Source organism: Narcine bancroftii, chromosome 6 (assembly GCF_036971445.1).
Source record: "Narcine bancroftii isolate sNarBan1 chromosome 6, sNarBan1.hap1, whole genome shotgun sequence".
NCBI lineage: Eukaryota > Metazoa > Chordata > Chondrichthyes > Torpediniformes > Narcinidae > Narcine > Narcine bancroftii.
The window spans coordinates 191,138,840-191,153,661 of record NC_091474.1 but is presented as its reverse complement, the minus strand read 5'-3'; positions in this window follow the sequence as shown (position 1 = coordinate 191,153,661).

Below are 14,822 nucleotides of genomic sequence, written 5' to 3'. Positions count from 1 at the left end.
TTAAACATATGAACTTTGGAAGGAGTTTAAGCAACATGCAATGTATTCTGATGCTGGCAACAAAATCCCTCTTAAGAGAATAAGATGGTAATGAAACTAGTGCAACAGGTTCCATAAAAGTTGACGAGGGAACTTTGAGCTTCAATTTATGGCTGTAGAAGTGGAAATAGGTGTTTTGAGCCATATGTCATCATTCATTGTGCCCCAGATATCATGCAAAGATGAGGCCCACCAACTAACTCCACTACAAGGATTGTATTTCTACCATGGCTCCCAAATCTCCCAACTTGGGTGGGAGTCTACTGGCATGGGTGATTGATATCCTAGAGTGATGCAGTTTGTAACTCAAGCGGAACTGCTCTGGCATGGAGATTCACAAATATGCTACAGTGCTTAAAGCCACAATATTCAGTGCACACAACTTTATCAGTTTTGATGGTATTAGGGCCAATGAAAATTGTCTGAAAACTGAGTACTGAGAGTACAAGAGAGAGAGAGAAACAAGGAGAGACAATGAAAATGTATATGTGTGTGAGCAAGTGAGTGAGTGGGAATGAGAGTGAAAGTGAATAATGGTTAAGTGGGTAATTTCTTGTGGGCCTGTGATGTGTAATGTATCATATATTTTATTGCTCTATTCATCTCTAATGCTTCTGTCGGACTATTTATCTTCTGATCCCTAAACCTGGGTTCTAATGTTTGGGTATGGAAATGGAGGTGAATTGAATCAGATTTGGTTTTTTTATAAAACTTGCTGTGTGTTCCATTTCTTAAAATTGCACAAAAGCTAAGTTGGACACGACATGTAATGTTATTTTGTTGAATCTGTGCTTTTGTTAACACTGCTAATACTTCAAAAAAATTTAAATACTTTGACATTTATTACTACTTGCTATCTTTGATTTGTCAATTCACATAAAACAGTACCTCAAAAATGTTTTATTTAACTTGGTGAAATTGCAACATCAACTAAATTTGAATAAACTGTTGTAATTATTTAACATAAGTCATCAATATTATGACCTGTCATCATATGATACATTCGTATGACTGAATGCCATGTGATCAAATGGGTCCTCCTCAAATTTCCAGGCATATGACAAACTACATTTTGCAACTTAGACTCAGGTACAGGAATTACACCCATAAAGATAATACATTGAGCCCCAAATTTGGATCCCTTTCACTTGCAGAAATCTTGCACGATTTACAATTCCAGAATTAATGCAATTACATTGACAGAACTTAATATAAATTATGCAATGAATAGAAACTGGCCAATTCTCCTTTTCTGGACTCTTACTGCAAGCAACATAGAGTGTAACTTTCATTAATAAGTATTAGAATATAGAAGCAGACATAAAATTAAGCCACTGTGGCAATCACCTTGAATTTTAACAATGACAATAAATTAAATGTAAACATTTTTGAATCTGTATCGTTTTAGTTTGGCGGATAAACTTTGAAATGTATCATTATCCATCCATAAAATACTTGAGTTTAATAACACTGCTTCTGATTTGTATTGAATTATTATTGTTTCTCCACCCGGTAGTTTTATGTTTAAGCTTTAAATTAATTGTCTCAAATATCTAGTATGGTGAGAAGGGTTCCTTTATGAACAGACCAAAAGATTGTCTCCAACATTCATTCAACCATGCAAAGAACACTATTAGGGTATCAGATTGCAATGAAAATAAATATTAACCATCAAGCAAGGAGGGGGGGCTGGGTGGGGGGAAATAGCGGTCACTGCAAAATCAGTTGACGCTTGCGAGTGGATTCGCAAATCCAAATGGAGAGGGGAGATGTGGTTGTCCGACAAGGGATAAAGGACAACTCAGGAGGGGAAGGGGAGATTGGGGATAAAGAAGATAGAAATAGGAGAATAAGGAAAATGTTGGATGTTGTAGGAATGTTGTCTTATAAAGAGTTGAAAATAAGAAAACAGAAATGGAAAAGGAGGTAAGGTAATGATGGAAAAACGGAAAGAGAAGATAAACAAAATATAAAATGGCTACGCTGAACTATATGACTTTAAATATTAATGGAATACATAACCAAATTAAAAGGAAGAAACTACTAAATTTAAATGAATAAATGTATTCCATTAGAAAAAATAACATATAGGTTAAGAAATAATATTGAAATATTCGAACAAGTATGGGAGCCTTACATTAAATACAATAGCGAAAACCTACCGGGGACAAACATTACCTAAGTTGATGGAAGGAGAAGGAAAGAAAAGAATGGACTCAGTAGAATTTCTGGTGTATTTTTGTTGAATGACAACATTGTCTGACTGGCTTAATGCAACCTAGATTGTATACCTAAAATGGATGAGAGGGGGGGTGGGGGGGTGGCTTGGGAGGAGGGAGGGGGGGGAGAAAAAGTCACTGTATATGTGTGAAAAAGAAATAGTGTATATCATGGCTAATGTGATTTATGGTGTGAAAAATAAAAATTTTTTTAAAAAAGCAAGGACAGCATAATAGTACTGCTATAGGGTTCATTCAAAAGCTTGACGGCTGCAGGGGAAATACTGTCTTTAAACCTGTTGTTGCATTCTTTAAAACTCTTAAGCTTTCTCCCCAGTGGAAAGGGAGAGAAGGAAGTGTGTCCAGGGAGTGATCAGTCCTTCAGTACATTGCCCATCTTTCTTATGAAGTTGGAAATGTTGGAGTACAGAGATGGGAGGGAAATTTACATTATGTTCTAAGCTGCATTCACTACCATCTGTGGCTTCCAATTTTAAGCAGAACAGCTCTTATGCTAAGCTGTGATGTATCCAGTGAGTATGTTTTTGACAGTGCATTTATGGAAGATAAGAACAAGTGGGACATATAAAACTAGAAACATTGGTGTGCTTTCTTGACCATAGTAATAATGTGTTTGTCCCAGGTCAGATCATTGGAGATATTTATTCCTAAGAACTTGAAACTATCTATTCTTCTCAACTTCATTAAGATGCATACCGGACTGGACCCTGCTTCCTTTCCTCAAGTCAATGTCTCCTTAATCAAAGTTATCTTGGCATTGTGCCACTAGACTCTCAATCTCATTCCTGTATTTCATTTCATCATTATTTGATACCCAGCCCAGTACTGTTGTGTTGCTGGTAAATTTAAGGATGGAGTAGGGATAATATTTAGCTGTACAATAGTGAGTGCAGAGGGAGCATAGTAGGGGACTGAGGGCACATCCTTGAGGAGCAGTGATGTTCAATGAGATTGTTGGGGAGGTGTTGTTTTCCGTCTTCACTGATTGTCATCTATTAGACAGTGAGTCAAGGATCCAATTGCAGAGGGGAGCACTGAATCCTAGGTCCCAATGCTTGCTGTGGTCAAAAGTGCCGAAGGCAGAGCTGCAGTCTATGAACAATCGTCTGACATGTGTATTTGGTTCTCAATATTCCAGGGTCAAGTGGAGATCCAGGAAGATGGTGTCTGCCGTGCATCTGTTTCACTGGTAGGCCAAGGCTGACTGGTAGGTTAGAACTGATATGATCCATGAGCAGTCTCTCAAAGCAATTCATGATGAGGATGTCAAAGTCACTGATAGGTAGTCATTTTGGTCTATCATTATGCTTTTTATTCAGTACTGTTGTAGGGAGTTTAAAGATGCTTGTGAAAAGGTTTGCCATTTGATCTGTGCAGCCTTTTAGAATGTCCTGGGACTCCATCCGGTCCAGTTACTTTCTGTGGGTTCACCTGCCTGAAACCAGCCCTGACTTCAGCAGCAGTGACCATGAATATGACATCACTTGTAGTAAATGATGTGGATGTCACCTCCCTGTTGGCTAGTTTGAAGAAAATGTGGAACATGTTTAGCTCATTGGGGAGTGTTGCGCTGTCCATGATAGCACACATGCCATGTGTTTATGATGTTCTTTTGGGTCTTGAGCTTGGTGGGGTAAAATGTTACAATTTTATAATCTTATTTTATTTTTATTTACAGCATGGCAGAAAGTGATTCTGGCCATTTAAACATGTGGCAGCCAATTACACCCAAATTAACCTGCAATCCCAAACGTTTTGGAAGATGGGAGGAAACTGGAACACCCGAGAAAATCCACAGACACAGTAAGAATGTGTAGACTCTACAGATAACACCGTACTCGAACCCAGGTTCCTAGTGCTGTAATAACATTGAGTAACCACTAAACTAACCATGCCGCCCAGCTATGCTAGCAATCCAACAGATATTTCTTGCAGCAGGCTGAGTCTCCTGACATGAATGGCTCTAACTTTGCCTTTAGCAGCAAGTCGATTTCTCAGTTCATCCATGGTTTTCAATTAGGGAATACCTTTATTTTCTTCTTGGCCTTGTGGTCTTCTGCCCACTTAAAAGATTCTGCTAACAGCAGGATGAACTTTTTTCTTGTTTTCATATTCCCTGTTCCCAAGTATAATATAAGGGTGGTTATTGCAGCAGTTAGCGCAAAGCAATTGCAATTCCTGCAACCAAAGGTTCGAATCTGGCACTGTCTGTAATGAGTTTGTGCTTTCTCGCCATGTCTCCGGGTGCTCTGGTTTCCTCCCACCCTCCAAAAATGTATGGGGTTTGTAGTTTCATTCGTATATTTGGGTGGCCTTGGCTCATGAGTCAGAAGCTCCGGTTACAGTGCCACGTCTCTAAATTATAAAATTGTTAAAAATTGAAATTATAACTAATGATCAAAGTTATAATTTTTTAATTCTCTGCATATTCAGATGGTGTCCAAAATAATTTTATGCCATATATTTCAAAGGACAATTAAATTGATAGAATGCAGCATAAATATTAATTCTGCATTTTTGGTTATGATTGGATTCTAGATTTCTGTCCTGGTAAAGTAGACAGATGGAGCTTGTAATGGGGAAAGCAGATTGGGAGTGTGGTGGTACACCACTGGCCTACTGCAGGGGGCAACCTCTGTACCTGAAGAAAAGCATGGGGACAAGACAACACCTGGCCGGCTGTCAATTAGTTAACCTGAATGGACCAAGCCCCAAGCCCCACCCGGTGTCAATCATCCTCGGGGATATAAGCCTGAACCGGCCCTTCGAAGTCACTCTCAGAGCTCACAGCAGCACAATCTCACAGCTGGCTCTGTGGAGTTTTACGTCGAATAAAGCCTGTTGTACAGTCTTTTGGTTTTGTGTGGAGTTTTACGTCAAATAAAGCCTGTTGTACAGTCGTTTGGTTTTCTGTGGAGTTTTACGTCAAATAAAGCCTGTTGCAGTCTTTTGCCTTTGTGTGTTTGCTTCTGATCAATAGCCCACCACAATTTATTTGACGTAAATTTTACAAGCTGCTATGGAAAAGCTCCTGAGTGCCAAGAGCCTCTAAATTGACCCACACCACCTGGAAGCACAAACACACTTTAAGATCTGGAAGCACAGAGTTAAACGATCATCGAGGCTCACGCGATGACATCCTGGACTCTGATCGAAAGAGACTCATCTTACTCCAATCAAAGCTGGGTCCCCGAGCCTTCCAGGCTCTCAAAGACTACACCGGGTACTCGGAAGCGATGAACACCCTCATAACAATGTATAAACCTCCCATGAATGTGATCTTTGCAAGGTACCTCCTGAATATCCAAGCCCAACAACCCGGGGAGGCAGCCGGGTCTTACATGGGAGCCGTGCGTGAATTGGCCTGACCTTGTCTGGCTGAACCCAGGGTAAGCAAAATGGAGGTTGAGAGGCTGATCAGGGCTGCCTACGTTCGAGGACTATGTGCGAGGGCCACCAGGCAGAAGTTGCTGGAAGAAAATATCTACTCATTGGCCAAAATAGTGGAGGTAGTCCAAACCCTGGAGGCAGCAGCCCTGCACACCAAAGCCCCACTCCCTCAGGCCTCCGCATGGCCAGCACATTCACCTGCTGTGGTCCTGGATCAAGCTGGGGAAGAAAACTTTGCTGCTGCAGGTGTCCAGCACTCCTGTAAATACTGTGGGTCCCAGTGTGGATGTGATCGTCAATTGTGCCAAAACTGCCCGGCCAAAACCTAGTATTGCTCGAGATGCAGCAAGAAAGGCAACTTCATGAAGGTATGCCTCTCAAAGCTAGTCGGCAGCTCAGCGGCCCTCAACGATCTCCCCCCCCCCACTCCCTCAATGCTCCCACCACTTGCGATTGTCAGACAGCGCCATTTCCCCCGCAGCTACTCTGGCCTCCCCAGACCCGGGCACCCAACTTCCGGCATCTCCAGCAATGATCGCAGCATGAACACAATGAACCCAGCCCAGCCCTCGCTCTCGCCAGCACCGCCCACCGAAGAATACAACGATGTCACTTCCAGTCTACGGAATGACATCACTTCCTTTGGCTGTGATGACATCACCCTCCCCAACAGCCAGCAGCATGACGTCATTACCCCAATGCACCAAGCGCAGCTAGGGACCTCCAGCAACGACGGCATGGTCAACATGGGCACTGACCATGCCGCCCTACCGATGAATCCCATGGCTCTGGATGATGCTAACCGCTGCACATTGCATTCCACGACTACAGAGAACACCACCAGTCGTCATTCACCTCTCACAATGTCTGCAGTAGACTCCGATGGCCACATCTCACCTCCACTGTTGGGAAATGATGACATGGACCCCGAGATGGTCCTAGCGGCCACCACACTGACCAGGGACATTCCCCATGACCTCGGGCGCTCCATAATTGACATTAAAATCACTGGATAGGTAACAAAGTGCCTAATCGATAGTGGCAACACCAAGAGTTTCATTCACCCAAGCGTGGCCCACTCCGTAAGGCTAAAAATCCACCCCACCACCTTCTTTATCGCCTTCGCCACCAAGGACTGGACTATCAATACCCTCGGGCGCTGCTCGGCCGATCTGACTGTGGGAAGAGGAGACATACACCAGGTTCAGGTTCCTGGTCATGCCCAAACTCTGTGCCCCAGTCCTCCTAGGCTTAGATTTCCAATGCCACCTGCAGAGCGTCACCCTCACCTATCTCCACTCACACTCCACAGCGCATTGTCCAACCAGCCCCAGCCAACCTGCGGCCTCTCCTCGCTGCGCATCACCCCTCCCACCCTCTTCTCACACCTTACACCAGACTGCAAGCCAATATCTGCCAGAAGTAGGTGCTATTGAACCACAGACAGAGACTTCATCAGAGCGGAGGTGTGGCGGCTTCTGGTGGAAGGTCTCATAGAGCCCAGCAACAGGCCTTGGAGAGCCCAAGTCCTAATGGTCAAAGGGAGAAGCAAGCCAAGGATGGTCATGGACTACAGACAGACCATCAACCGGTACACCTCCCCCCTACCACGGATAGCTGACATGATCAACGAGATAGCCCGTAACTGCGTCTTCTCCACAATTAACCTGAAGTCGGTCTATCACCAACTCCCCAACCACCCGCGAGACAAGCCCTATAACCGCCTTCAAGGCGGACGGGTGCCTGAACCAGTTCTGCCCATTAATGGAGTTGCCCCACCCCCCACGCTCAAAACCTTCCGCAGGTGCCTTGGCTTATTCTCTTATTACTCCCAGAGGGTTCCCCGCTTCTCAGAAAAGGTCCGCCCACTGGCCCAGGCCACAACATTCCCGCTCCTACCTGAGGCGCAGGCGGCATTCGTGTGCATCAAGCAGGACATCGCAGACACCATGATGCATGCCGTGGATGAGGACACCCCCTTCGAGGTGGAGAGCGATGACTCTGATGTGGCCCTCGCCGCTACTCTTAACCAAGGGGGGGAGGGGGGCCAGGTTGCCTTCTTCTCCAGAACCCTCCACGACTCCAAGCTAGGACAATCCACCATTGAAAAGGAGGCCAAGCTGATCGCGGAAGTGGTCCGTCACTGGCGCCACAACCTGGCCAGCAGGAGGTTCACCCTCCTCATTGACCAGCGGGCAGTGGCATTCATGTTCAACACCACACACGGGCAAGATTAAGAATGACAAGATCTTGCGCTGGAGAGTCGAGCTGGCAACATACAGCTACGACATCCAGTATCGTCCCGGGAAGTTTAACAAATCCCCCAACGCCCTATCCCGGACCTGTACATCGCTCCATAATGACCAGCTGCAGGCACTGCACGAATCCCTCTTCCACCCGAGCATCACCCATTTATACCATTTTATCAAGTCCCGGAACCTTCCGTACACCGTCAGGGATGTCAGGACCATGACCAAGGCATGCCAGGTCTGCGCGGAATGCAAACCTCGCTTTTTCTGCCCACCCCAGGCTCATGTCATGAAGGCCATTCGGCCTTGGAGTACCTCGGCATGGATTTCAAGGGGCCCTTGCCTTCCACGAATCGCAATGTCTATTTGCTCACAGTCATAGACGAGTACTCCCACTTCCCCTTTGCCATCCCTTGCTCAGATATCTCCACGGCCACCATCATAAGGCCACTGAGACAGATCTTCACCATGTATGGCTGCCCCGCATTTATCCACAGCGACCGGGAGTCTAGCTTCATGAGTGAGGAACTGCGCCAGTACCTGACATCAAGGGGCATCACGACTAGTTGCATGACTAGTTACAACCCAAGAGGTAATGGGCAAGTGGAATGCGAAAACAGGGTGATCTGGAAGGCAGTTCTTTTGGGTCTTAAGTCAAAAGGGTGGTCCATAGAATAGAGGCAGGACACTCTTTCTGTGGTGCTCCATGCCATTCGGTCACTTCTGTGCATGGCTACCAATGTTACCCCTCACGAACGCCTGTTTTCGTTCCCCAGGAGATCGGCCACGGGAATGTTCCTCCCTGCATGGCCTGCTTCCCCGGGACCGGTGGTCCTGCGTAGACACATGTAGGTGAGCCTGCCCTTCGAAGTCACTCTCAGAGCTCACAGCAGCACAATCTCACAGCTGGCTCTGTGGAGTTTTACGTCGAATAAAGCCTGTTGTACAGCCTTTTGGTTTTGTGTGTTTGCTTCTGACTGACAGCACACCACAGGGAGAAACGAGTGACAATATTTGTTGAACTTATTGAGTTTAATTTGAACGAGAATCTTTTCACACCCAAAAATTGATGAACTTTATTCTTTGAGTAAAGTGATAATTTTTTTAAAAATTGAATTAAATTTTAATTTAGCAATACAGCACGGTTACAGGCCCATGAGACTGCACGCCAAATACACCCATGTGGCCAATAAACTTACCAACCCTGTACATCTTTGGAATGTGGGAGGAAATCAGAGCATCCAAAGGAAATGCACACAGATATGGGGAGAACCTACAAACTCATTACCAACTACTCCAGATTGAAACCTGGGTCAGTGGCACTGTAATAGCATTGTACTGACCACTAATATTAACCATGCCACCACAATAATGAAGCAAAACAAAAAAGAAGTTGAAATCTTGTAAAAATAATACCCTGACAACGTGACCAGCCATTATGTGGTAAATTTAAAAATAATTAGTTTAGAATTGGAGATATTTTGTTCCACATGAATGCCCATACAATGGGAACAACTGTAAACCTTTATATATTGAAGTTTCTTGCAAAAAGATTTCTGTCACATCCATTAAGTTTAGTTGGAAATGTTTCAGAAGATTATAAGATTGGTTTGTATGATGAATTCATTTCAATCATTTGATCTTCATTTTACAAAATGTTAACTCCTTTTATCGTTCCATTATCCTTGTAAGAACCAAAGGCTCATTGTTTAACATTTTTCAGTTTGGCTGCGGGTGTCAGCGGCATCCCAGAGTCGGAGGTGGTCCATGTTCTGTATCTTCCAGTGTTCATTGGCTATCGACTTGGGTTGTTGGTGTATGCGCAGGGGTTGCACACAGTTCAAGCAGCCATTAGCCTGCGTTGACTGGTATGGCAGGATAGACGATGGGTGAATAGGGCCCCGATATTTTCTATTAACCATTACCGTTAGCCCAGCATTATCATGGAGATTAACCATTACATGGATGGTTAGCAAGTTTCATGAATGTTACACATTATCGTTATCAAAGAAATTTATCATTACCATGTTACGAGTCCTTTTGGATTCACTAATAAAAGCTTTAAAACACATCTGGACTTCGATATGAATTTGTTCTATCGTATCACAGTAAAGAGCCTACTTAGCCTCCGAGCTGCTTTTTATGAATGGTAGTCACTACAATCCCCTCTGCTGTTCCTTAAGCTCTCTTCCTGGTCTCACCCCACCTTTTATCTGTTGATCGCTCCCTGTTTAAAGAAACACTTTCTACCATCTGTCACAAAACCACTGTCTAAAAGTGGTGAAGCTTTGTCCTTCTGTCATGCTGCTTCAGCCTATCAAAGCAAACTGTTCCATATTTAATTCCCTATCCTGATTGCATATTACTGAGCTTTAATTTCCTTATCCTATACAAGGCTGAATAATAAGACATTAAGAATTGTTCAATAGTTATAGTGATAGGATCTCGCATGATATTGAATGGAATTAGGAGCAAGAAAGGCTGACAGTACTCAGATTATACTATATTAGTTGTTGGATAATGTTATAATGGTCCATGTTCTGTATCTGCTATAATGTAAAAAATTATAAAAAGCTTTTATGACTTTTATGAATATAAATTTACAGAAAACCTCATGCTTTAGATTATCAGATCATCTCAGTTGGATTCCATAACCATGTTCTCTTTATTAACCTGACAACTTGATAAGTAGCTGAACTCAGGATTATTTCCATTTTGTCTTTGAAGCATAGAGAAAATGAATTTCCCTCAGCATTTGTTGTGTCCGGGTTGCACCATCCGAAGTCTTAATGTACATTAGAAAGGCTTGTAAGTTTACAGCACATTTCTTTACTCACATCAGGCTACTGGGGCACATATTGCTATAATGTCTCTCACCGCGCTTCCGCCACTCTCAAGTGTGATGTGGCTCTTACAGAGTTAGTGTTCAAACTCTAGTATAAAACAGTCCCAGGTTTTCTCAGTATATAAGAAAAAAGAATAATATTGTATTACAACTTAAAGTTTCTTAAAAATAAATCATGACTGCTTCTTTCTCTGCAAATACAATTAAGAATTAACTATTCTATTTACACATTTTCAGTTCTATATTCTTTTCAGCGGAATCACACTGGTGGTAGGATGTTGCTCCTCCAGTAGCAACAGTTTGGTTCTGTGGTTCTCCTGCTGCTCGCTGTGCAGTCATTGCGGTGTTGTTGGTCGGGGTTTCGCCTCGCGTTCCCTCACAGGTTGTTGGAGTTACTGAAGCTGCCGATGCTTCTGGTGCTTTCTATGTCAGATCTGGTGTTGGGCGAATATGGATCCTGTTTTGTCTCAGTTGCCTGCCGGATTCTGGTTCAATGATGTATGACCTTTTCTAACAATCTTTGCTGGATCCATGTTTTTATCACTGGCTCTTGAACATGCAGATTAACATGCACATCTTATTAAGAGATCTAATTGTGTTTGTGCATGTTTATTATAATATTGATGACTTCCCTCTTGAATGTTATTCAACTTTCTTCTAATTTCCTCTTGGTCGTCTGGTGGATGGATTTTGCTTTGCAGGGTTGTCTTGTACTTTCTGCCATTCAGAAGCTCTGCCGGGGATTTCATGTCAGCCTTCAAGGGTGTTGCTCACAGTGATTGGAGAGCAAGGTAAGGGTCTTCCTTTGTCTCTTGACACTTAGTGAGAATGCATTTAATTGTCTGTACATTCCTCTCCATGAATCTATGGCCCTTGGGGTATTCTGCAGCTATTTCTCTGAATTCACGTGATGTGAATTGGGACCCATTGTCACATATCACTTGTTCAGGTATCCCATTCCGTGAAGAGTGCTCATACTGCAGCAGTGATGGTTGATGCTTTCAGGTCCTTCAGTTTCCTGATGAAGGGGAATTTGGAGTAGTAGCAGGATACAATGAGATACCACTCTGTTTTCTATGAACAGGTCTGCGCCCACTGTGTGCCATGGCCTGGCGGGTTTTTCAATGGGAATCATCTCTTCTTTTTGTTGTGTATTTCTGTATTTCTAGCATGCTGGTCATGTAGCGCCCATTTTTTTCTATGTCCTTATACATGCCTGTCAAGTAAACTGCTGATTTTGCTCTGAGTTTGCATTTCTCCATTCCCATGTGGCCTTGGTGTATTTTCTGGAGAATTTATTTTGCATTGTCTCTGGTATTATCATCTGAGACCCTGCCAGCAGTACACCCTTCTCCAGGGATATGTCATCCCTGATGGACCAATACTGGCGTATTGTAGGCTGTACCTGTTTTATCCTTTCTGGCCATCCCCGTATCACCTGTTGGGAGAGCAACTGCAGCATTTCATCCTTTACAGTTTCTTCTTTAATCAGTTTTAGTTTGTTACTGGTCACATTGACGAAGTGAGGTACCTTGATCTCCATGTCAATTCTATCATATTTTTGGTTTGGGGAAATATATGACAAGGCATTGGTAAGCACTATTTCCTTCCCTGGCCTGTATTTCAAAGTGAAGTCATAACATTGGAGCTGGAGGAGTAGCCTCTGTAATCTGGCTGGTGCCTTGCTATGGTTCTTTTTCTAGATGTGTTCCAGTGGCCGATGATCACTCTTTACCACAAACTATCTCCCATAGAGGAATTTGTGGAATTTTTCACATACATATACGACTGCCAACAGCTCCCTTTCAATATCGGCATATCGGGTCGTGACAGTTTATGTTATATTTTATATTGTACATAGATATGGTTTTGGAAGATAAATTGTGGGATTGTGTCACACACAGATAAAAACACTTCAAAACAGATCTCATTTAAAATGCTGGAGCTCTGCTCAAGCCAGACAGTCCAGGCTCCGAGTGTCTTTGCAAAAGCTTTGAAGAATGCCTATAAGGACTTCACAAGTAGGTGTTAATTGGACATGCTGTGGAGTAATGGATTATTGTTTCGGAAAGCAACAGATGAATGAAATCAGAACATTGGGTCCAGTGCCGCAGTCTGAGTGCAGTATGCTGTCTAAGAGGGTCATGTGGTTTTCTCTGTGTGTGTGTGTGTGTGTGTGTGTGTGTTTGTGTGTGTGTGTGTGTGTGTTTGTGTGTGTGTTTGTGTGTGTGTGTGTGTGTGTGTTTGTGTGTGTGTGTGTGTGTGTTTGTGTGTGTGTTTGTGTGTGTGTGTTTGTGTGTGTGTGTGTGTGTGTTTGTGTGTGTGTGTGTGTTTGTGTGTGTGTGTGTGTGTTTGTGTGTGTGTTTGTGTGTGTGTGTGTGTTTGTGTGTGTGTGTGTGTGTTTGTGTGTGTGTGTGTGTGTTTGTGTGTGTGTGTGTGTGTGTGTTTGTGTGTGTGTGTGTTTGTGTGTGTGTGTGTGTTTGTGTGTGTGTTTGTGTGTGTGTTTGTGTGTGTGTGTGTGTGTGTTTGTGTGTGTGTGTGTGTGTGTGTTTGTGTGTGTGTGTGTTTGTGTGTGTGTGTGTGTTTGTGTGTGTGTTTGTGTGTGTGTGTGTGTGTGTTTGTGTGTGTGTGTGTGTGTGTTTGTGTGTGTGTGTGTGTATGAGAGAGAGAGAATTTAGTTCCACATTTCAGCAGCAGCAGCTGGGACTGGAACAGGACAAGCTGGCAAACTTGTGGATAAACCCCATTTGGAAGACAGGTTGTGAGTTCTTAGTTCAGCCTGTTCAAAGCCCTTGTGGTCCATACAAGCATCAACCCTTCTATCATTGTGCTATTTATTGGCCTACACAGAGAGGGAATGCATTTTCCTCCTAGTGGCCTCAAAGGCCCTAGCTGCGTCTATGGCATTTGCTAGTTTCAAACAGTCTTTTCCTATGAAAGCTTTCTCACTTCGAAATGAGTGCTTCCCCAGATTAGTTGGTCGACTATTCTCTCCTCTGTTTCTTTGTACTTGGATTTCACAGCAATATTCTTTAGCCTTGTAAGGAAATTATCTACTGACTCATCAGGCTCTTGTTTTTATCCCTGGAACTCGTATCGCTTTATTCTATGGTTGGATCGTGAATCCGGATGAGAGGAAAATATTTCAAATATCCTTTCTGGGTTATTTTCTTCCTCTTCAGCCAGTTTCCAGCTAGTAAACAGGCCTAGTCCTCGCTCTCCCATCCAAAAAAAGGATGTCGCTCCCTTGAGGAAACTTTTGAATGCCGGGTTGCATTTTTGCTTTGTGGTGCGCTGTCAGTCAGAAGCAAACATACAAAACCAAAAGACTGTACAACAGGCTTTATTCGACGTAAAACTCCACAGAGCCAGCTGTGAGATTGTGCTGCTGTGAGCTCTGAGAGTGACTTCGAAGGGCCGGCTCAGGCTTATATCCCGGAGGGTGATTGATACCTAACCGGGTCAGGCTTGACCCATTCAAGTCAGCTGATTGACAGCCGGCCAGGTGTTATCTTGTCCCCATGCTCTTCTGCAGGTACAGAGGTTGACCCCTGCAGTAGGTCAGTGGTGTACCACCATATACTTGAACCTTTGGAAAGCCTCTATGACATCGTCGGCTTCCCCATCTGGTACTGGATGCAGTGCTCCTGCTGTTGCTCTTGCTGTGGCCATTTTCTTCTCCAACAATGGTAATCAGATAATGGTGCTTTTTCTTTGTTTCCTTCTCTCCATGTTTATTCCTAATTTTTTTTCTATATGGTGCGGGTTTCAATCTATCCCACCACTGCCACCATGTTGTATCTGGGTTGTATCATCTAAAGTCTTAATAAACATAAGAAAGGTTTGTAAGTTTACAGCACATTTCTTTAATCACATCAGGCTACTGGGTCACGTATTGATACACTGTCTCTCACTACGCATGCTCAACAGCACAGTGCAAGAATTACTTGCCGATAGTTATTCCAAACACACGGTGAAGAATCAGGAAATGAATAGGAATGATGTGGCTCTTAAAGCATTAGTGTTCATGCTCTAACATAAAATAGACCCAGGTTTCCT